Raw genomic sequence first — 23,555 nt, forward strand, 5'->3', positions numbered from 1 at the left:
GTTTTGTTAAGTCAATTTTGACTGTTTCCAAGGCAATTTTTAAATTGGGTTGGGTTCAGTCGAAGGTGCAATATTCGGAAATTTCTAAAACAAAACCAGCATTTTCGAAATTATTTTTTATTTTTTTGCTAAGAGAAGAGCTGAGAAAACTGAAAATAGATGACACTTGGACATTGCCCCGAAAGTGACAAGATAGTAAATATAATCGAAGAATATCATTGATCAATTGCACCGGAACTAGAGAACGCTAATCTCAGATCATGAACGTCGGCTCAGAAGAAATTCCTTGAGGAAGCCCTAAGCCAACTAAAAAATGATCAAGCTCCTGGTGAAGATGGAATCACTAGTGAAATGATAAAACTGGGAGGCACAACCACAATGGAATCCATGCAAATCTTAATGAACAAATGTCTTCACATCGGTAATATTCCAAGAACGTGGCAAAATGCCCAAGTCATCTTGTTACACGAAAAGGGAGACAAATTGAATCTCAGCAACTTTCGCCCAATAAGCTTATTGCCCCATCCTTATAAGCTCCTTACCAAGATTCTTACAAACAGGTTTACGCACAAACTGGATGAATATCTCTGCTGGTTATCGCAAGGGACAAACTCAATTCATGGTGATCACAAAATTACAATAGCGCCAAGAAAGCCTAAATGATCCATGGAGAACAAATAAAGAAAGTGAGAAAATACAAATACTAGAGAGCAATAATTAACGAAGACAACGATTACACTGAAGAGATCAAATCAAGGGTCGAACAAACAAGAAGGGCATTAAACAAGATGAATAATATTTTGTGCAGTAGAGATCTGACTATTGGCTTGAAGACCAGACTTTTGAGGAGTTGTGAGCGTACAGAAGAATATTGAGGATAAGCTGGATGGATAGAATTACAAACGACGAAGTGTTGAGAAGAATGAGAAAACGTCCTAAACACCATCAAAGTTAGAAAACTTCCATACTTGGGACACATCATGCGGGGAGAGCGCTACGGACTGCTACAGGTTTTCATGCAGGGACGGAGAAGCATAGGAAGAAGACGCATTTCCTGGTTGAACAACCTAAGAATGTGCTTCAAGTGCAGTTTTGTGGATTTATTTAGAACAGCAGCATTGAAGGTTAGAATTGCTGTGATGCCAACCTTCTCAGATGAGATGGCAAATGAAGAAGAAGAACTTTGCGACCCAGAGAAACAACAATCAAACAAGACAAACATCAAACAGCAGGGATAACTAGACGAGTGAGACTCATGTGGACTGTTTCCGGTAAACTTTGACACATACTGAAGAACACTGGCATCCTAATGAACCTGAAACGAGAGGTCTATGATAAAGTGCTGATCGCTTGATGGTAGCTGAGAGAGCTATAAAATGTGCTACAGATAGAGTGAGAATTTAATACTTGTTACACGTCATGCGAGGAGAGTGCTACGCACTACTACAGGTTATCATGCAGGAGAAAATTCAGAGGCGGAGAAGCATAGGAAGAAGACGCATTTCCTGGTTGAACAACCGAAGAATGTGGTTAAAGTGCAGTTTTGTGGATTTATTTAGAACAGCGGCATTGAAGGTTCGAGTTGCTGTGATAGTTGCCAACCTTCTCAGAGAAGACGGCACATGGAGAAGAAGAACTTTGCGACCCAAAGAAACGAGAAGTAGAAATAGGTCTCAAAGGCGCTGGATAGATGATATTAAGGAAGAAGTAGGTCAAAGCTGATTTCGGATAGTACAAGACCGGCAGAAGTGGAAGAGACACGTAGAGGACTATGTTCCAAAACGGATGGAAGAATACTGAAGAAGAACAAAATTAAAAAGTATCATTAACTGTTTGCGAGATTTCCATAGTTACACAGATGTATAAAGCTTATTGCAAATATTAATAAAAAAAAACTATTGCTATTGTTCAGTGATATGAAAGATGAGTCAGGAGATGAGCTAATGTGCAGTTTCACAATTGATTAATTTACTGTACTATGATAATCATGATTTTTAAATAAAATTACAGTGTATAGTATTACAAATAGGTTGGTTTCCTGCATGTTTTTAACTCATTTTATGGCCGATTGCATTAGCGTGTTTTTAGATAGCTAATGATAAGTTGGAAAATAAATAATAACGCAAACCGAGTTTTTTTAATAACCTGACCATTATTCTAAAACATGGAATATATTCCTAAGGAAGATACAGTGAAAACTGGTTACAAAGACAATTTTGGTGGGTTGGTTTTGGATCTTTGAACGTAATCCGTAACTCCAACGGTCTGACCGTTATGACAAAAATAACTGATTTTTTCAAACTGAACTGTATTTTCCTTAGGAAGCATTTTTCAGGATAATGCATGTTTCTTATGGGCTATTGAGGATTGCATTATTGACTGGAACCGCCCTGTATAAAAATGTTTGGTCTTATCGAAAACAATACTGGACTAACAAGTTTTATAATGTTTCATTAAAATTTCCAGCTAAATTTTAATAGATGAAGGTTACATTCAAATTTTAGTTCCTGGTTTGCCTACAAATTCCGAAAACGTGAAATTATAGCCCATCTTTGGTTATGACCACCGACAAAAATATCTCTGATGGGTCTGAAGAAAACCGCAAGGTTTTCTAGTAAGGTCACACTAAAAATCTCCATTTAAATCCAATACATTCGTAATTAATTCATCGGTTGTAATTGCTGAAAGGATAATTAACTTATGGTGAATAAACACTGATCGATTAAGTTTAGCTTGCGTGAAAACGTCGACCTTGTATAATCCGCATATTGTTTACTAGTCCAGAACACACATCATTAATTCCACAAATATTTTAGTAGTGGAACCAAAAGCGGGACGACCATTTGGTAAGCAAACTGATAAAGTAAGTTAACATGCAGTATTAAATTTAATTTCCATACTAAGCTCCCGTTACCTTGTATAAGTTTAAAAAGCATCCTGAATGTTTATGAAGTCGATGATTTGTAAAGCAACACGCACTTGCTTGTCCGGTTTTGTATTTTTATTATCTAAAAATAAATCTTAGCGAGAGGCTGTGCTTTAATTAAATCTGTGGTAGTAGAAGTTGATAATATACCAAACTGCACTTTGCTGCTAAATTAAAGATACTTGAAGACATTTTGCTTTAACCAGTGTGGTTAACTTAAGTTTGTGCACAACGACAGGGTCACTCTTTGGTGGAACAACACCCTGGAAAAAGAAAGAAGGGAGATACGATTAACCGTGCTAAGACAACAGGCGCCTGAAACAATAACCGCAGTGCTCTGATTACAACAAGCATATCAGGGATGCAAAGAGAGACTCGTGGAGGAAGTTCTGTGGAACGACCTACCGGACACATACAGAATCCATAAAATCCTCGATCCACACGACCCGATGGTTCTTACACCGCCTCTCGGAAAGAAAGATTAGAGCTCTTGACACAACATCTTCCCAGGTTGCCTGTTTTTGACTATAGATGAGACTTGAGGGGCTATGCCCGACCCTGCTTAAGATTCTCAGAACCAGCTTGACCTGAAAACATATACCAACAAGCTGGTGGCGGGCAAAGTAGTGTACATCCCAAAAGTTGGGAAAACAGACCAGAGCCCGAAATCACGTCCTTTCTGTTGAAAACCCTTGAAAAGCTGGTCGACAGGCACTTGAGGGGCAAAGCTCTGCTATCAAATCCCCTCAATGCCGATCAATATGCTTACCAAGCGGGAAAATCAACAAAACTAGCCTTAAGCAACCTTGTTGGGAAAATTTAAAAGTCCCTCGAGAATAAAGCAACAGCAGTTGGCATCTTTCTAGATATAGGAGCCTTTAACAATGCACTCCCCTCATCACTTACGATGGAGGCTCTGCTAACGCAAAGGACTGTGACGTCCGAGCTGCAGGGAAAGATGGTCGGCTTCCGTCCTCTTTGGCACGTCGAGATCCTGTCTTATGCTGCCGATCTAGAAGACTCCGCGATGACGACTATTTGCTCACCGTACAGGAGTTCCTCAATGTGACACAAAGCTGGTGCGAGAAGGAGTACCTTAGGGTAAATCCGCTCAAAACCCTTACCAGAAGGAGAAAGATGGAATTTCTTAAACCGCTCTCCCTCTCTGGTAAGACAATACCATATGCAGGCGCAAATATCTGGGAGTCATTCTAGATAAAACACTCACCTGGAACCCGCATGTGGACAGACTAATCAGCAGAACTAAATTCCTGCTTTGGAGATGCAAGAGCATCTGCGGGAAATCCTGGGGTCTAGGGCCCCAGCAGCTATACTGGCTTTACACCAGAACAATTATACCTGTACTGACCTACGGGGTCATAGTCTGGTGTGGCAAGAGCCTCCAGAGCACCGTAACGAAGAAACTGTCTTCAATCTAAAAACAGGCATGCCTTTTTATCTCTTGCCTTAGCTCTTGCTGAAGAGAGAGGCAAGGATGGCCTCCTACCCGTGTCCAGGCCACATACATGGAGCCTCGAGGGCCACTTGCTGATATTCTAAATCGCGATGTCCTCCGATGTTCTGCCGGGCACGGCTGCCGCCGATTTCTGCTACAGGGCCCTCGTACCATCGAGGGTGGACTGGGCAGAACGGGCTGATGACTTACTCCGAGCGTATCCGAGATATCTGCTGGTTTACGGACGGTTCAAAGTCCTCAAAAGGGACTGGAGCCGGGGCTTTCTGTGCCAAGGCGCGGGTCTGTCTGACTGTGGGACTGGGACAAACACCGACGGTCCTGCAGGCTGAACTCTACGCCATCGAGATCTGCTCTAAGCAGATGATTAAAAACGCCTCCCTATGCGGAAATCGATAAAAATCTTTACAGACAATGAGGCCGGTGTTTGAGCCTCAGATCGCTTTGTGTCAAAGGCGGTCCTGGGGTGTCATGAAGTTCTTAACACTCTTGGAAAATCCAACAGCCTTACCCTAATGTGGATTTGGCTAAGCTGGGTTCGGAGGCGGCCTAAATCGGCCCAGAACCGGCACTCGGTATGGCGCACGGTGAAGCAAAGAAAAGCATCACGGAGTGGTGTTATCAGGAACACTCCGACCTATGGCTGAGAACTACAAGGTTGGCTCACTCCAAGGAGTTCATTAAGGAACCCTCTATGAACAGGACCAACAATCTCTTGCAACTCAGCAGACCACACCTGAGGGCAGTGACGGTGCTGTACACCGGTCACTGTCAGCTAAGGGCTCACATGCACCGGATGGGCCTGGCAAAGGACGCCGAATGCCGCTGGTGTATGGAAGATGACGATGGGCGGGCGGATGTACGCCTAGGAGACCTAGACAACCTCTCATCCAGAGCAGTTATTCGGTTCCTCAGGGAGTCGAATATTCTGGATGAGCTCTAACTTATGAGTGAGCCACAATTGACCTGCGGTCGCGGTGGCTGGTGGAATATTCCCACTCACGGTACATAACTAACTAAGTATGCTTAATTCAATAACAGTATGAATGGATTTGAAAAAGCAGGAGAAATAACGATAAAAGTACCTACTTTTCTCCGAAAAAAGTTAACCAGACCAAAATATTTACTTATTTATGTATCTGGAATTCGTATTATTAAAATCAAAAAAATCAGCTCGAAACTGCTCAAATTATGCCTTATCCACTTTGCCAATCCATAACTCAGTCATTTTAACAGCTACAGGGTAGTTTTTTTTCACCAGTTTGTAGCTTAAATTTTATAATTTAGTCACCCGGTATAAAATCCATAATATCAATTAAAATTAACCGGCTTAATTATTAGTAATGTTCCACAGTGATAACATCAAAATTGCCCAAAATATGCTCTGTTCACTTTGCCAATCCATAACTCAGTCATTTTAGCAGCTACAGGGTGGTTTTTTTCATCAGTTTGTAGCTTAAATTTTATAATTTAGTCACCCGGTATAACATCCATAATATCAATTAAAATTAACCGACTTAATTATTAGTAATGTTTCACAGTGATAACATCAAAATTGCCCAAAATATGTTCTGTTCATTTTGCCAATCCATAACTCAGTCATTTTAACAGCTACAGGGTAGTTTTTTTTCACCAGTTTGTAGCTTAAATTTTATAATTTAGTCACCCGGTATAAAATCCATAATATCAATTAAAATTAACCGGCTTAATTATTAGTAATGTTCCACAGTGATAACATCAAAATGGCCCAAAATATGCTCTGTTCACTTTGCCAATCCATAACTCAGTCATTTTAACAGCTACAGGGTGGTTTTTTTCACCAGTTTGTAGCTTAAATTTTATAGTTTAGTCACCCGGTATAACATCCATAATATCAATTAAAATTAACCGGCTTAATTATTAGTAATGTTCCACAGTGATAACATCAAAATGGCCCAAAATATGCTCTGTTCACTTTGCCAATCTATAACTCAATCATTTTAACAGTTACAGGGTGGTTTTTTCACCAGTTTGTAGCTTAAACTGTATAATTTAGTCACCCGGTATAACATCCATAATATCAATTAAAATTAACCGGCTTAATTATTAGTAATGTTCCACAGTGATAACATCAAAATTGCCCAAAATATGCTCTGTCCACTTTGCCAATCCATAACTCAGTCATTTTAACAGCTACAGGGTGGTTTTTTTTCACCAGTTTGTAGCTTAAATTTTATAATTTAGTCACCCGGTATAACATCCATAATATCAATTAAAATTAACCGGCTTAATTATTAGTAATGTTAATGTTCCACAGCGATAACATCAAAATTGCCCAAAATATGCTCTGTTCACTTTGCCAATCCATAATTCAGTCATTTTAACAGCTACAGGGTGGTTTTTTTTCATCTGTAGCTTAAATTTTATAATTTAGTCACCCGGTATAACATCCATAATATCAATTAAAATTAACCGACTTAATTATTAGTAATGTTTCACAGTGATAACATCAAAATTGCCCAAAATATGTTCTGTTCATTTTGCCAATCCATAACTCAGTCATTTTAACAGCTACAGGGTAGTTTTTTTTCACCAGTTTGTAGCTTAAATTTTATAATTTAGTCACCCGGTATAAAATCCATAATATCAATTAAAATTAACCGGCTTAATTATTAGTAATGTTCCACAGTGATAACATCAAAATGGCCCAAAATATGCTCTGTTCACTTTGCCAATCCCTAACTCAGTCATTTTAACAGCTACAGGGTGGTTTTTTCACCAGTTTGTAGCTTAAACTGTATAATTTAGTCACCCGGTATAACATCCATAATATCAATTAAAATTAACCGGCTTAATTATTAGTAATGTTCCACAGTGATAACATCAAAATTGCCCAAAATATGCTCTGTCCACTTTGCCAATCCATAACTCAGTCATTTTAACAGCTACAGGGTGGTTTTTTTCACCAGTTTGTAGCTTAAATTTTATAGTTTAGTCACCCGGTATAACATCCATAATATCAATTAAAATTAACCGGCTTAATTATTAGTAATGTTCCACAGTGATAACATCAAAATTGCCCAAAATATGCTCTGTTCACTTTGCCAATCCATAACTCAGTCATTTTAACAGCTACAGGGTGGTTTTTTTTCACCAGTTTGTAGCTTAAATTTTATAATTTAGTCACCCGGTATAAAATCCATAATATCAATTAAAATTAACCGGCTTAATTATTAGTAATGTTCCACAGTGATAACATCAAAATGGCCCAAAATATGCTCTGTTCACTTTGCCAATCCATAACTCAATCATTTTAACAGTTACAGGGTGGTTTTTTCACCAGTTTGTAGCTTAAACTGTATAATTTAGTCACCCGGTATAACATCCATAATATCAATTAAAATTAACCGGCTTAATTATTAGTAATGTTCCACAGTGATAACATCAAAATTGCCCAAAATATGCTCTGTCCACTTTGCCAATCCATAACTCAGTCATTTTAACAGCTACAGGGTGGTTTTTTTCACCAGTTTGTAGCTTAAATTTTATAATTTAGTCACCCGGTATAACATCCATAATATCAATTAAAATTAACCGGCTTAATTATTAGTAATGTTCCACAGTGATAACATCAAAATTGCCCAAAATATGCTCTGTTCACTTTGCCAATCCATAACTCAGTCATTTTAACAGCTACAGGGTGGTTTTTTTTCACCAGTTTGTAGCTTAAATTTTATAATTTAGTCACCCGGTATAACATCCATAATATCAATTAAAATTAACCGGCTTAATTATTAGTAATGTTCCACAGTGATAACATCAAAATTGCCCAAAATATGCTCTGTTCACTTTGCCAATCCATAACTCAGTCATTTTAACAGCTACAGGGTGGTTTTTTTTCACCAGTTTGTAGCTTAAATTTTATAATTTAGTCACCCGGTATAACATCCATAATATCAATTAAAATTAACCGGCTTAATTATTAGTAATGTTCCACAGTGATAACATCAAAATTGCCCAAAATATGCTCTGTTCACTTTGCCAATCCATAACTCAGTCATTTTAACAGCTACAGGGTGGTTTTTTTTCACCAGTTTGTAGCTTAAATTTTATAATTTAGTCACCCGGTATAAAATCCATAATATCAATTAAAATTAACCGGCTTAATTATTAGTAATGTTCCACAGTGATAACATCAAAATGGCCCAAAATATGCTCTGTTCACTTTGCCAATCCATAACTCAATCATTTTAACAGTTACAGGGTGGTTTTTTCACCAGTTTGTAGCTTAAACTGTATAATTTAGTCACCCGGTATAACATCCATAATATCAATTAAAATTAACCGGCTTAATTATTAGTAATGTTCCACAGTGATAACATCAAAATTGCCCAAAATATGCTCTGTCCACTTTGCCAATCCATAACTCAGTCATTTTAACAGCTACAGGGTGGTTTTTTTCACCAGTTTGTAGCTTAAATTTTATAATTTAGTCACCCGGTATAACATCCATAATATCAATTAAAATTAACCGGCTTAATTATTAGTAATGTTCCACAGTGATAACATCAAAATTGCCCAAAATATGCTCTGTCCACTTTGCCAATCCATAACTCAGTCCTTTTAACAGCTACAGGGTGGTTTTTTTCACCAGTTTGTAGCTTAAATTTTATAATTTAGTCACCCGGTATAACATCCATAATATCAATTAAAATTAACCGGCTTAATTATTAGTAATGTTCCACAGTGATAACATCAAAATGGCCCAAAATATGCTCTGTTCACTTTGCCAATCCATAACTCAGTCATTTTAACAGCTACAGGGTGGTTTTTTTTTCACCAGTTTGTAGCTTAAATTTTATAATTTAGTCACCCGGTATAACATCCATAATATCAATAAAAATTAACCGACTTAATTATTAGTAATGTTCCACAGTGATAACATCAAAATTGCCCAAAATATGTTCTGTTCATTTTGCCAATCCATAACTCAGTCATTTTAACAGCTACAGGGTAATTTTTTTCACCAGTTTGTAGCTTAAATTTTATAATTTAGTCACCCGGTATAACATCCATAATTTCAATTAAAATTAACCGGCTTAATTATTAGTAATGTTCCACAGTGATAAATCAAAATTGCCCAAAATGTGTTCTGTTCACTTTGCCAATCCATAACTCAGTCATTTTAACAGCTACAGGGTGTTTTTTTTCACCAGTTGGTAGCCTGAACTTTGTGTTTTCATCACTCTGTATAACATCCATAGTATCATTTGTAATTAACCAGCGTCTTCTCAACGTCAAAACTGTTCAAATTGTGCTCTATTCAACTTTTAGTCTGTAAAAGCAAAAAAATTTCTTTTCTTCAAATTTCAAATTCCAAAACAAGTGGCATCAGTGCTTTTTTCGTGTTTATTCCTTATTTTAACCCAATCTTTTTATTCTCACCAATTCCAAGATATCCATAGTGTTTTCTAGTCGTTTTTTACTAACTAACTTAAAATTTTTGTCGTGTTTTGATCTACTTTCAACATAAATCGAATAAGCTCTTTTTGTACTATTCGACCATCACGCTATTTTACATAATATTGTAATAATGTTAACGTGAACAATCTGCACTTAATGTATGTATCAAGATTGGTTACGTAAAAATGTCACGCTGGCCATCTGTGACTTGATAACGGAGAAAGCATTCTTGTACTGGGTGTCCAGTAAAACGCTGGGCATAACAGTTTAACATGGAAAGTATGGTATTTTTGATTTAAAAATTCTAGTAACTATCGTTTTTTCGATTCTGCTACTTTATCTCGACAATTTTTGTTTTGGAATATGCCTCTTTCACTTTTGTCGTTTTTGAGCTTTAAACATTGAAATTTTCAACTCTTTGTATATGTTTTTAAGTAGATTAGTGTACCTTGAGTCTATTCGAGCATTATTCAGCCCAAAGCTCAACAGAATCAAACGCCTTGTTGAAGACCTTAAACAACGGAGCGAGATACAAGACATGGGAAGGCGGGTGAGACAGAGAAGAAAATACTGGAATAAACACAGAATGGAAGACAACATACCTGTAAAAATTGCAAAAACCAGCAATTCTGTCGGAAAATGAACCCAAGGCAGACATCCAAAACGCTGGAAAGAGTGCTGGACATCAACGTCCGAAGAGGCATAATATAAGGCAAAACAGGCATTAGCAGAGCTATATGGACACCCATATTAGAAAGAACGAAGAAGAACTGAGAATGTTATTTAAGTCTTTCTTTTCAAACAAAATGAGCTTCTATATGTATATAAGAAATAAATAATTACAAAATTGATGTAAAGTTGAGGTTTTGATGATGAAAAACAAAAACATCTGGCAACGCGGCGCGTTAAACGTCAATGACGTGCAACGATCTCATTAGGGTCGACTACTGTACATATAAACTCATTAAATGTTAAAAATGTAATCTAAGTAAATTAAAACGAATTACAAAATATCAGCAGTAGTCACCAAAAGTTCTTGTGGTTTTACCATTACCAGCAGCTTTCGATTCAACTTAACCTCAACATATAAAGGAATAGCTCGACCTTCGTAGCGAATATAAGTTTGGCGTACGTACCGAAAACAATGCATACTTATTTAACCTTAACATGATTCTTGTCTCGCCTAAAGTATCCGCGTTTTGACACTGAGCTGCGTCATCATCAACACGAGGGATTTTCTTTGAACAGTTAAAATGGTCAAAAGCAGTGGCGGCTCGTGCCCGATTTTCGAAAAAAAGCCACAGCAAAAAGTATTTATTGATTGATAATTCATCATTCATCCTCATTGTTTGACCTATTCATTCATTATCTTCATTGATATTATATACGACATTTATTTAAAACCAATAAGCTCACGTTAAGAGTTCTTCCTAACAAGTGAAAGCTAATGACGAAACTATTTTAACTTAGTTATATAAACTAACAGCTATTTAACCTGACAGAGCCAAAAGCCACTTATAAGTGGCAGAAACTACTTGACAAGAGAAGCTTGATAGTGCCAGAAGCCACCTAACAGTGTTAGATGCCACTTTACACTGCCAGAAGCCACTTGAAAGTACCAGAAACCACTTGAAAGTGCCAGAAGCCAACTAACAGTGTCAGAAGCTACTTGAAAGTGCCAGAAGCCGACTAGAAAATTGCACAAACCACTTGACAAAATCAAAAGCCATTTGACACTCCTAGAAGTCACTTAAAACTGATAAAAACCACTTGTGAGTTCCAGAAACCACTAGAAAGTGCCAAAAGCCATTTTAAAGTACCAAAAACCGCTTAACAATGCCACAAGCCTCTTGAAACTGGCAGAAGTCACTTGGCAGTGCCAGGAACCTCTTGAAAGTTCCAGAAATCACTTGAAAGTACCTAATAGCGTCAGAAGCCACTTGAAAGTACTAGTAACAACTTGAAAGTGCCATAAGCTTCTTGAAACTTGCAGAAGTAACTTGAAACTGTCAGGAACCACTTCAAAGTTTTAAAAATTACTCGAAAGTACCAGAAGCCACCTGATAGCGTCATAAAGAAGCCACTTGAAACTTTCAGAAATCACGTGAGAGTGCCGGAAGCCAACTGACAGTGTCAGAAACCACTTGAAAGTACGAAAAACATCTTGAAAGTGTCATAAGCCTCTTGAAACTGGCAGAAGTCACTTGGGAGTGCCAGAAACCTCTTGAGAGTTCTAGAAATCACTTGAAAGTGCCAGAAGCCACCTGATAGCGTCAGAAGCCACTTGAAAGTACCAGAAACAACTTGAAAGTGCTATAAGCTTCTCGAAACTGGCAAAAGTCACTTGAAGTCACGTGAAACTGTCAGAAACCACTTGAAAGTTCCAAAAATCCCTTGAAAGTACCCGAAGCCACCTGATAGCGTCAGAAGCCACTTGAAAGTACCAGAAACAACTTGAAAGTGCTATAAGCTTCTTGAAACTGGCAAAAGTCACTTGAAGTCACGTGAAACTGTCAGAAACCAGTTGAAAGTTCCAAAAATTACTTGAAAGTGTCAGAAACCACTTGAAACTTTCAGAAACCACTTGAGAGTGCCAGAAGCCAACTGACAGTGTCAGAAACTACTTGAAAGTACCAGAAACATCGTGAAAGTGCCATAAGCCACCTGATGGTGTCAGAAGGTGCTTTTAGGAGTTCGAGCAAACACTTGAAAATGTAAATACCACTTGAAAATGCCAGAAGTCACTTGAAAGTTGTAGAAATCACTTAACAAAGACAAAAGCCATTTGACAAAGCCAGAAGTCACTTGAAACTGGTGAAGCAACTTGTGAGTTCCAGAGACTACTAGAAAGTGCCAAAAGCCATTTAAAAATACCAGAAACCGCTTAATAATGCCACAACCCTATTGAAACTGGTAGAAGTCACTTGAAAGTGCCATAAGCCACCTGATGGTGTCAGAAGGTACTTTTAGGAGTTCAAGAAAATACTTGAAAATGACAAATACCACTTGAAAGTTGTAGAAATCACTTAACAAAGACAAAAGCAATTTGACAGAGCCAGAAGTCACTTTAAACTGGTTCAGCAACTTGTGAGTTCCAGAGACTACTAGAAAGTGGCAAAAGCCATTTGAAAGTACCATAAACCACTTAATAATGCCATAAGCCTCTTGAACCTGGCAGAAGTCACTTGAAAGTGCCAGGAACCTCTTGAAAGTTTCAGAAACCACTTGACAGTGTCAGAAACCACTTGAAAGTACCAGAAACAACTTGAAAGTGCCATTAGGCTCTTGAAACTAGCAGAAGTCACTTGAAAGTGCCAGGAACCAGTTGGAAGTGCTAGAAGCCAACTTGAAAGTTGTAGAAACCACCTAACAAAAAGACAAAAGCCATTTGACAGAGCCAGAGGTCACTTGAAACTGGTTAAGCCACTTGTGAGTTCCAGAGACTACTAGAAAGTGGCAAAAGCCATGTGAAAGTACCAGAAACCACTCAATAGTGCCATAAGCCTCTTGAAACTGGCAGAAGTCACTTGGAAGTGCCAGGAACTTCCTGAAAGTACCAGAAGCCAACTTGAAAGGTGTAGAAACAACTTAGCAAAGGCAAAAGGCATTTGACAGTGTCAGAAACCACTTGAAACTGGCAAAAGCCACTTGAAAGTTGAAGAAACTACTAATAAAGTGGCAAAAGCTATTTGAAAGTGCCAGAAACCACTGGACAGTGCTGGCAATAGTCACTTGAAAACCTTTTGCAAGTGCCAGAAGCCAACCTGAAAGTTGTAGAACCAACTTGACAGAGGCAAAAGCTGTTGACAGTGCCAAAAGTTACTTGAAACTGGCAAAAGCCATTAGAAATGCATCTGTTTGATTTAATGCCAGAGAAGTAAATAACTATTTCCATTTTCAGCAAAAAATCAGTGTTGTTAAGGTCGAAATTTGTTTAAAACCAACTAGCTCTCTTATAGCATTTTGCCTAATTACTGAAAATAATCGAACGCAAAAATAAAACAAAACAAAATTGAAAATAAAGTTTTTTTATGGTCGAAACTTGTCTTATCAGTTTCCTTCCGAGATTTTACCTAATAATTGTCCGCAAAAACAGATCATAATAACATCAATATTTAACATGAAACATGATTATTTTTGTAGAAATTTTAATGTCAAATTATTTATTTTTCCTTTAAAAAAAGTCATTGTAATTTGAGTCAAAATTTGTTTAAAGCAAATCATCGCTTTTACGAGGTTTTCGTTAACAATTACAATTAAGTAAGGGCATAAACAGAACATATAATGACATATTTTTATAATTTCTAAATTTTTCCTGCAATTTGTTACCTTCAAATGAATGGCAAAATAAAATACTTTTAGGTACTTTTAGGATTTACTGCTACTTTTCAACTAAATTAGTGACAATTAACTGTGTTAATTAAAATAAAATAATTTCGTTTAAATCAAATCCAGTTTAATGCAGCTAATTTATCCTTTCTCATGCTTTGTCTAATCAATTACTACCCCGTAAATTGCAATATTGTATTATTTTATATTCGCATGTAAAGCAACATTAAATAATTAGCTTAATCTTTTGTGTAACTCTTAATAATTGTAAAAATAATATATAATTTTGTAGTGTTTTCACATGAAAGTATTTTAATCATCCACAACAATGTATTATTATAGTTGTAGGAAGTTTCAATTAAAACATTACCCTATTTTATGCTATTTTCATTCAGCAGTTTCCTGCAGTTGTATTTGTTGAACAACAGAGTGCATCACAATAAACTTGTCAATAATGTCAATCTATCAATCTGTTGCTCATGTGCATAACCTCAACTGATTTAACCAGTATAACTTTGTTTTGTAATTTAAATAGTTATATTTACCTACATTACTAGTGTGATATGATATTTTTATGGTATTGCCACCTAGTAATTAGACATTACTCACTGGTTTAGTCCACCCGAGAACACCACTGATATATAACGAAAATCAAAGTAAAATGTGAGTGACGTAACAGTAAATGTAACGTTTGTGAACATTTGCTTCCTGTGACGACGTAGAAGTTTTGACTTTCCATTACATTATTACGTCATATTTTGACATTAATGACATTAGGATGACAGACGCTCTGTCTTTTTCCTTTTACGAAACATGAAAAGTAAATCAGTTTGAATTTGGTTGAATACATTTTATACCTCCATCAGTACTTTTTTGACATTTGTATCATTTGGTTATGTGTTTCTGACTTACTTTCAGTCTATTTTTAAATATGACAACCGTCAAAATACTCGCCATAAAAATGTAAAACCACAACAAACTCTTAAATTCCAGTTAAACCAGTATAAACATGACCAAACGTATTTTATAGCTTTATGATTGGATTTTTTGACAGTTATGACATTTGGCCGTCAGTTACAGGTTACAGATTTGTCTTTTGTTCTGTTCTAAACCTGAAAACTGTCAAAATCAATGCCATAGAGGTACAAAATAACAAAACACATTTTGACATTACATTTGAAAAGTAACAAAAACAGTTTGAATTTGATATTGAATACATTTTATACTTCCATCAGTGCATTTCTGATATTTGTTACATTTGGTTGTCTATTTCTGACTTACTTTCAGACTATTTTTAAATATGACAACCATCAAAATTGTCTCCATAAAGCTGTAAAACAACAAAACACCCTTAAAATCCAGTAAAATTAGTATAAACAGTATCAAACGTATTTTATAGCTTTATGAGTCGATTTTTTGACAGTTTTGACATTTAACCGTCAGTTACAGGTTACAGATGTGTTTTTTGTTCTGTTATAAACCTGAAAACTGTCAAATTCAATCCCATAGAGGTGCAAAACAACAAAACATACTTGAAAAGTAACGAAATCAGTTTGAATTTGGTTGAATACATTTTCTACCTCCATCAGTACGGTTTTGACATTTGTAACATTTGGTGATGTGTTTCTGACTTATTTTCAGTCTATTTTTAAATATGACAACCGTCAAAATACTCGCCATAAAAATGCAAAACCACAACAAACTCTTAAATTCCAGTTAAACCAGTATAAACAGTATCAAACGTATTTTATAGCTTTATGACTGGATTTTTTGACAGTTTTGACATTTAACCATCAGTTACAGGTTACAGATGTATGTTTTGTTCTGTTCTAAACCTGAAAACTGTCAAATTCAATTCCCTAGAGGTGCAAAACAACAAAACATACTTGAAAAGTAACAAAATCAGTTTGAATTTGATATTGAATACATTTTATACCTCCATCAGTGCATTTCTGATATTTGTTACATTTGTTTGTCTATTTCTGACTTACTTTCAACCTACTTTTAAATATGACAATCATCAAAATTGTCTCCATAAAGCTGTAAAACCACAAAACACGCTTAAAATCCAGTAAAATTAGTATAAACAGTATCAAAGGTATTTTATAGCTTTATGAGTCGATTTTTTGACAGTTATGACATTTAACCGTCAGTTACAGGTTACAGATGTGTTTTTTGTTCTGTTATAAACCTGAAAACTGTCAAATTCAATCCCATAGAGGTAGAAAACAACGAAACATATTTGAAAAGTAACAAAAACAGTTTGAATTTGATATTGAATACATTTTATACTTCCATCAGTGCATTTCTGATATTTGTTACATTTGGTTGTCTATTTCTGACTTACTTTCAGACTATTTTTAAATATGACAACCATCAAAATTGTCTCCATAAAGCTGTAAAACCACAAAACACGCTTAAAATCCAGTAAAATTAGTATAAACAGTATCAAAGGTATTTTATAGCTTTATGAGTCGATTTTTTGACAGTTATGACATTTAACCGTCAGTTACAGGTTACAGATGTGTTTTTTGTTCTGTTATAAACCTGAAAACTGTCAAATTCAATCCCATAGAGGTGCAAAACAACAAAACATACTTGAAAAGTAACGAAATCAGTTTGAATTTGGTTGAATACATTTTCTACCTCCATCAGTACGTTTTTGACATTTGTAACATTTGGTGATGTGTTTCTGACTTATTTTCAGTCTATTTTTAAATATGACAACCGTCAAAATACTCGCCATAAAAATGCAAAACCACAACAAACTCTTAAATTACAGTTAAACCAGTATAAACAGTATCAAACGTATTTTATAGCTTTATGACTGGATTTTTTGACAGTTTTGACATTTAACCATCAGTTACAGGTTACAGATGTATGTTTTGTTCTGTTCTAAACCTGAAAACTGTCAAATTCAATTCCCTAGAGGTGCAAAACAACAAAACATACTTGAAAAGTAACAAAATCAGTTTGAATTTGATATTGAATACATTTTATACCTCCATCAGTGCATTTCTGATATTTGTTACATTTGTTTGTCTATTTCTGACTTACTTTCAACCTATTTTTAAATATGACAATCATCAAAATTGTCTCCATAAAGCTGTAAAACCACAAAACACGCTTAAAATCCAGTAAAATTAGTATAAACAGTATCAAACGTATTTTATAGCTTTATGATTGGATTTTTTTACAGTTATGACATTTAACCGTCAGTTACAGGTTACAGATGTGTTTTTTGTTCTGTTATAAACCTGAAAACTGTCAAATTCAATCCCATAGAGGTAGAAAACAACGAAACATACTTGAAAAGTAACAAAAACAGTTTGAATTTGATATTGAATACATTTTATACTTCCATCAGTGCATTTCTGATATTTGTTACATTTGGTTGTCTATTTCTGACTTACTTTCAGACTATTTTTAAATATGACAACCATCAAAATTGTCTCCATAAAGCTGTAAAACCACAAAACACGCTTAAAATCCAGTAAAATTAGTATAAACAGTATCAAAGGTATTTTATAGCTTTATGAGTCGATTTTTTGACAGTTATGACATTTAACCGTCAGTTACAGGTTACAGATGTGTTTTTTGTTCTGTTATAAACCTGAAAACTGTCAAATTCAATCCCATAGAGGTGCAAAACAACAAAACATACTTGAAAAGTAACGAAATCAGTTTGAATTTGGTTGAATACATTTTCTACCTCCATCAGTACGTTTTTGACATTTGTAACATTTGGTGATGTGTTTCTGACTTATTTTCAGTCTATTTTTAAATATGACAACCGTCAAAATACTCGCCATAAAAATGCAAAACCACAACAAACTCTTAAATTACAGTTAAACCAGTATAAACAGTATCAAACGTATTTTATAGCTTTATGACTGGATTTTTTGACAGTTTTGACATTTAACCATCAGTTACAGGTTACAGATGTATGTTTTGTTCTGTTCTAAACCTGAAAACTGTCAAATTCAATTCCCTAGAGGTGCAAAACAACAAAACATACTTGAAAAGTAACAAAATCAGTTTGAATTTGATATTGAATACATTTTATACCTCCATCAGTGCATTTCTGATATTTGTTACATTTGTTTGTCTATTTCTGACTTACTTTCAACCTATTTTTAAATATGACAATCATCAAAATTGTCTCCATAAAGCTGTAAAACCACAAAACACGCTTAAAATCCAGTAAAATTAGTATAAACAGTATCAAACGTATTTTATAGCTTTATAAGTCAATTTTTTGGCAGTTTGACATTTAACCGTCAGTTACAGGTTACATATGTGTCTTTTGTTCTGTTCTAAACCTTAAAACAGTCAAATTCAATCCCATAGAGGTGCGAAACAACAAAACATACTTGAAAAGTAACGAAATCAGTTTGAATTTGGTTGAATATATTTTCTACCTCCATCAGTACTTTTTTGACATTTATAACATTTAGTTGTGTGTTTCTGACTTAACTTTAGTCTACTTTTAGATATGACAATTGTCAAAATCCTCGCTATAAAATTTCAACTGAACTGAATTTGATATTGAATACATTTTATACCTCCATCAGTGCATTTCTGATATTTGTTACATTTGGTTGTCTATTTCTGACTTACTTCCAGACTATTTTTAAATATGACAACCATCAAAATTGTCTCCATAAAGCTGTAAAACCACAAAACACGCTTAAAATCCAGTAAAATTAGTATAAACAGTAGCAAACGTATTTTATAGCTTTATGAGTGGAATTTTGACAGTTATGACATTTGGGCGTCATAGAGTTGTATCCTAAACCTGAAAACTGTCAAATTCAATAGATATCATTGAGGTACAAAACCACAAAATCAGTGTAACTCTATCTACATTGATTTTTGCAATAGCTGTCAAATTGTCACGTGTGTCAATCACTTTGACAGCAAATATTTTAATTTATGTGTGACGGCGCGCTGTATTATTTTGTTTTGTTGTGTATACTTTTGCCACAGTTGTAGAAAAAGCATACTATTTTACTCACCTCACCTTCGGCTCGTGTCGCACACTTTGTCTTCGTGTGTAATAGCTATCATTACGTGCTCGTTAAATAATATACTATTTTCTATCTCTGATAGTTGCTGACATCTTCCATAGCCCACTCTGTACATATGAAATGATTTACTAGGACACACTTTATACCGAACAAATTACGTGTATGACTCATGGTGATGTCCCTCCCTGTTGGCAATAATTAAGAAAGTGTCAGTCATCGTTAAAGTTGTTTTATGAAGAAAATCAATAGTCCCTTGGTAAAAAATGCTTTTTATAGCTTGTTACAACCCTAATTAAGGGCTATTATAATGCTAATTCAGTATCAGTTAAGTCTCTGATCAATAGACCTACACAGTGGAACATATGGTGAAATTATATACAGAGTGTATGTGTGTTTTAAGTAACCAAACATAACTTAACTAACAAAAAATTCATGTTTGAGAAAATGTCAGTTTATCACTGAATTTATCAATATTTGAATTGCATAATAACAGGAAAACGATTGGTTTTAGAAAATAACGTTTCTCACCTTCCGATCTTATTAATTTTCTGAAAATAAATTATTTAAAAGAAATTCAAAAAAAATGTTGAGTATTTTTGGGGGTTTTGACATTTTTGAAGATATTTACATTCTTCTTTAGGTATCTATTCGTTTCGGATGTTGGCAATCATATTGGAAATGAAGTGTTTTGTAGCAGTACAAATTGGCATATTGAACCACCCTGTAACTGTCAAAAGAAGAGAGTTATGGGCTGTCAAAGTGAAAACTGTCAAATTCAAACTTTACAGCAAACAACTCACTTTTAACAGTAAATAACACAGTTATTCGACATTTTAGGAAAAACACTATATAGCGTGGTCAAACGAGAATTTCAAGGGCTACAAATTGGTATATTGAACCATCTTGGAACTGTCAAAATAACAGAGTTATGAGCTGTGAAAGTGAAAACTGTCAAATTCAAACTTTACAGCAAACAACCCAGTTTTAAAAGGGAATAACTCAGTTATATGACGTTTTAGGTAAAACCGCTATACAGGATGGTCAGAAGAGAATTTTAAGGGCTACAAATTGATATATTGAACCACCTTGTAACTGTTAAAATAACAGAGTTATGGGCTGTCAAAGTGAAAACTGTCAAATTCAAACTTTACACCAAACAACTCAGTTTTAACAGTAAACAACTCAGTTATTCGATATTTTAGGAAAAAACACTATAAAGCGCGGTCAAAAGACAATTTCAAGGGCTACAAATTGATATATTGAACCACCCTGTAACTGTTAAAATAACAGAGTTATGGGCTGTCAAAGTGAAATCTGTCAAATTCAAACTTTACAGCAAACAACTCAGTATTAACAGTAAATAACTCAGTTATTCGACATTTTAGGAAAAAACATTATATAGTGTGATCAAAAGAGAATTTCAAGGGCTACAAATTGATATATTAAACCATTCTGTAACTATCAAAATAACAGAGTTATGGGCTGTAAAAGTGAAAACTGTCAAATTCAAACTTTACAACAAACAACTCAGTTTTAACAGTAAATAACTCGGTTATTCGACATTGCTAGTAGTTTAGAATTTATTAGGAAAATACACTACATAGTGCGGTCAAACGAGAATTTCAACGGCTACAAATTGGTATATTGAACCACCCTGTAATTGTCAAAGTAACCGAGTTATTGACAATACAATGGAGTAGTTTACAGGGTGGTTCATTTTTAACATCCTCGTAACTTGATTAATTTTCATTTTATCAAAAAATTACCAAATATGAATCTTGAAGATATTTACGTCTACTTTATTCCTAGATAATCCATCAGTATACAGAGTGTCCCAAATTTGAGTAACAAACCAAACTTATAATTTTTTAAACAGGATGGCCAATTTTTTATTAGATTTTTGGAATCTACGTCAAATTGTAAGCCTATTTCATGTAAAATGTTTATATCTATATTCAATTGTTTTTGATCTAGCAGCCTTACTTTGACCACCCTTCTCGAGACCAGAAATTTCCAATTTGAGTGAAATTTTGGTGCACTTTTCCAGAAAATCGTCCATAACTCGCTTATTTGAAACACCTTGTATAAAACCGCCTTATAACAAAAAAAAGCCAATGAACGAGGCTGTCACGTGACGTTGAACGGGCACGGCTAAGTTGCCTCGTTTAGCCGCTAGAGAGCATCAAAGTTGACTCTCGTTTTTTGCAGTTTTTGCTTAATATCTCAGGAACGTTTCAAGTTAGAGGGTTGAAATTTGTGGGATTTTTTTATGTAACGTCTTGAAAGTTAAGTTAGAACTGAGCCTACAAAATGCTCACCTAAAAATCACATCCATTTGACATTGTAAGAGAAGGTCGTGCAGACTGCAATTACTATAAACGATTTGTCAACTTGAAGGTGAATTAACCGAGATGAATCTAATTTTTGTAAACATTTACTTTTTCTACGGCAAAATGTATGGTAATTACGAGCTAGCGGAGATGCTTACAAAACGAGAGAAACGTGCTAATTGTCATTGGCATTTAACCAGTGCCAGTGCGTAATGTGTTGTGTATGTCACTAGTTCAGTAACGAAATTAATAATTAGTAACTTCAAGCAAGGTCGTTCGCACAACAAAATATTTTATTACTATACAGAGTGTTCTATAAACAATAGTACAAATTAGTACAGAAGGCCAAAAAAATATATTAAGAATTTTAATATACAGGGTGTTAAAGTAAAACAATATAGGCTGGACCACAAGTAATGGAACATATTTCATCTAAATAATATTGTCCTTAACTTGCTTATTTGACAGTTGACTGCCAAAAGTGATTGAAATAAAAAAATAGCTCAGATCGTAAGCTTTCCAAAAATAAAATAGGCCCATTTAAAATAATCGGTTGCACCGTTTGGCCGCTAGAGGGCGTCAAAGTCAAACTTCACAAACCTTCAAAGTGATTTAACCACTTTTGCTTTAACCTAAAATAACTCAATTATTTTAACAGTTACGACAAAATATCACTGAAGGTAAAATATAGTCCAGACCAAAGGCTTTTCAATTGTGTATTCAAAAAAGATCATTGGTGTGATACTTTGACCGCTAAAAAGCGTCAAATTCAAATTTTGTTTTTAACACAGTTTTTGAGATAATTTCCGGAAACTAAAAATTGTTTTTCACTTTTTTGAGACACCCTGTACTCAACCGCTAGTCTGAGACACCTTGTATCACTCTTACAACCATTGTGCCCCAACTGTCACGGTTTTGAGGAAGACCTGGAAATTATGTCAATTTTAACGGTTTTTAGTGCGTGGCACCGTTAAAAAATGGTATTTCTACAAATGACACTTCACGTCATTTTTGTATCATTAACCTGAAGGAATTTAGGCAGTGGAAGTTTATTTTAAAAATTCAAAAATTTTGTCTAAATAAATTCACAATACAAACCTTTAAATTTTTTGACAATTTTTGTTTTTAATTTTTCAAGGAAAAACAGTGCCTGGTACCAAAAAGCGCATAGAGGTAAAAGTTGCATCCCCTCGAGGTGCGTTCAGACCTCTAACTTGAAGGGTTCCTGAGATATTTCGCAAAAACTACAAGAAACCAACTTTGACGCCCTCTAGCGGCCGAACCGGAAAACTTTGCCGTGTTTGCTCAACGTCACGTGAGAGCACCATTCATTAGCTTTCTTTTGTTATATGGCCCGTAAATACAGGATAGTTCAGATAAGCGAGTTATTCACGATTTTCTGGAAAAGTGCAGGAAAATTGCGATTTAAGGACAAGAAGGTGGATTTGGTGGTTGACAAGGACAAGGAGGTGGTCATGGAGGAAGTAATGGCTGGCAAGGATTAGGTGGGGGTTCTGAAGGAGACCAAGGTGGCGGATATGGTGGACACCAAGGTGGTGGATATGGTATGTTTTTGCATTCCTAGCTTATATAAGTTTGCTAAGCCTGATTTAATTTAGGTGAACAAGGAGGACTATATACTAATAGATCATCTAGGAAAAAACAAACTTTGCGACAATAAACCAAACACTTGCCCGATGTGTACGGTTCTTTTTAAATAATTTTTTTGAAAACAGCTAAATATCGGCATTTATTCCATACTTTATGGACACACTGTATAAAGGTCGTATGGTAGCATTTCCATAGATCCAAACATTAAATTTTGGTGAATTTTGAGTGTTTTTTTACGTCATTGCGTAAGGATTCGCCCTACTTCAGATCACTTGCATCACAATATTTAATTCGTCGGTTTGGATCATCTCCATTCAACTTTTGATAAAGTTAAACTTTGTATGGATTAACTTGTTTGATTTAAGAACAGTGTGTGTGATTAGTGTCCAGGTTCTAATACAACGATGCCGAGA

At 35.2% G+C, this 23,555-nt stretch overlaps 1 protein-coding gene and 1 long non-coding RNA gene across 4 annotated transcripts in view; one reads left to right on the top strand and one right to left on the bottom strand.

The window, feature by feature from the left end:
* Nucleotides 1-23,555, bottom strand: part of LOC145728926 (beta-1,4-glucuronyltransferase 1-like) — a 109,876-nt gene that overhangs the window by 47,642 nt on the left and 38,679 nt on the right. The gene's annotated exons all lie outside the window — the stretch shown is intronic.
* LOC145728936 (uncharacterized) lies at nt 2,725-23,363 on the top strand. Of its 2 annotated transcripts, XR_014178201.1 has the most exons (4): nt 2,726-2,863; nt 22,670-22,846; nt 22,898-23,096; nt 23,151-23,363. It is a non-coding gene; the product is annotated as an uncharacterized LOC145728936 (long non-coding RNA). The 2 variants fall into 2 exon arrangements; XR_014178200.1 differs by having other exon boundaries at nt 2,725-2,863; nt 22,670-23,096.

Source organism: Ips typographus, linkage group LG5 (genome assembly GCF_016097725.1).
Source record: "Ips typographus isolate SLU linkage group LG5, UJ_Ityp_2.0, whole genome shotgun sequence".
Taxonomy (NCBI): Eukaryota; Metazoa; Arthropoda; class Insecta; order Coleoptera; family Curculionidae; genus Ips; species Ips typographus.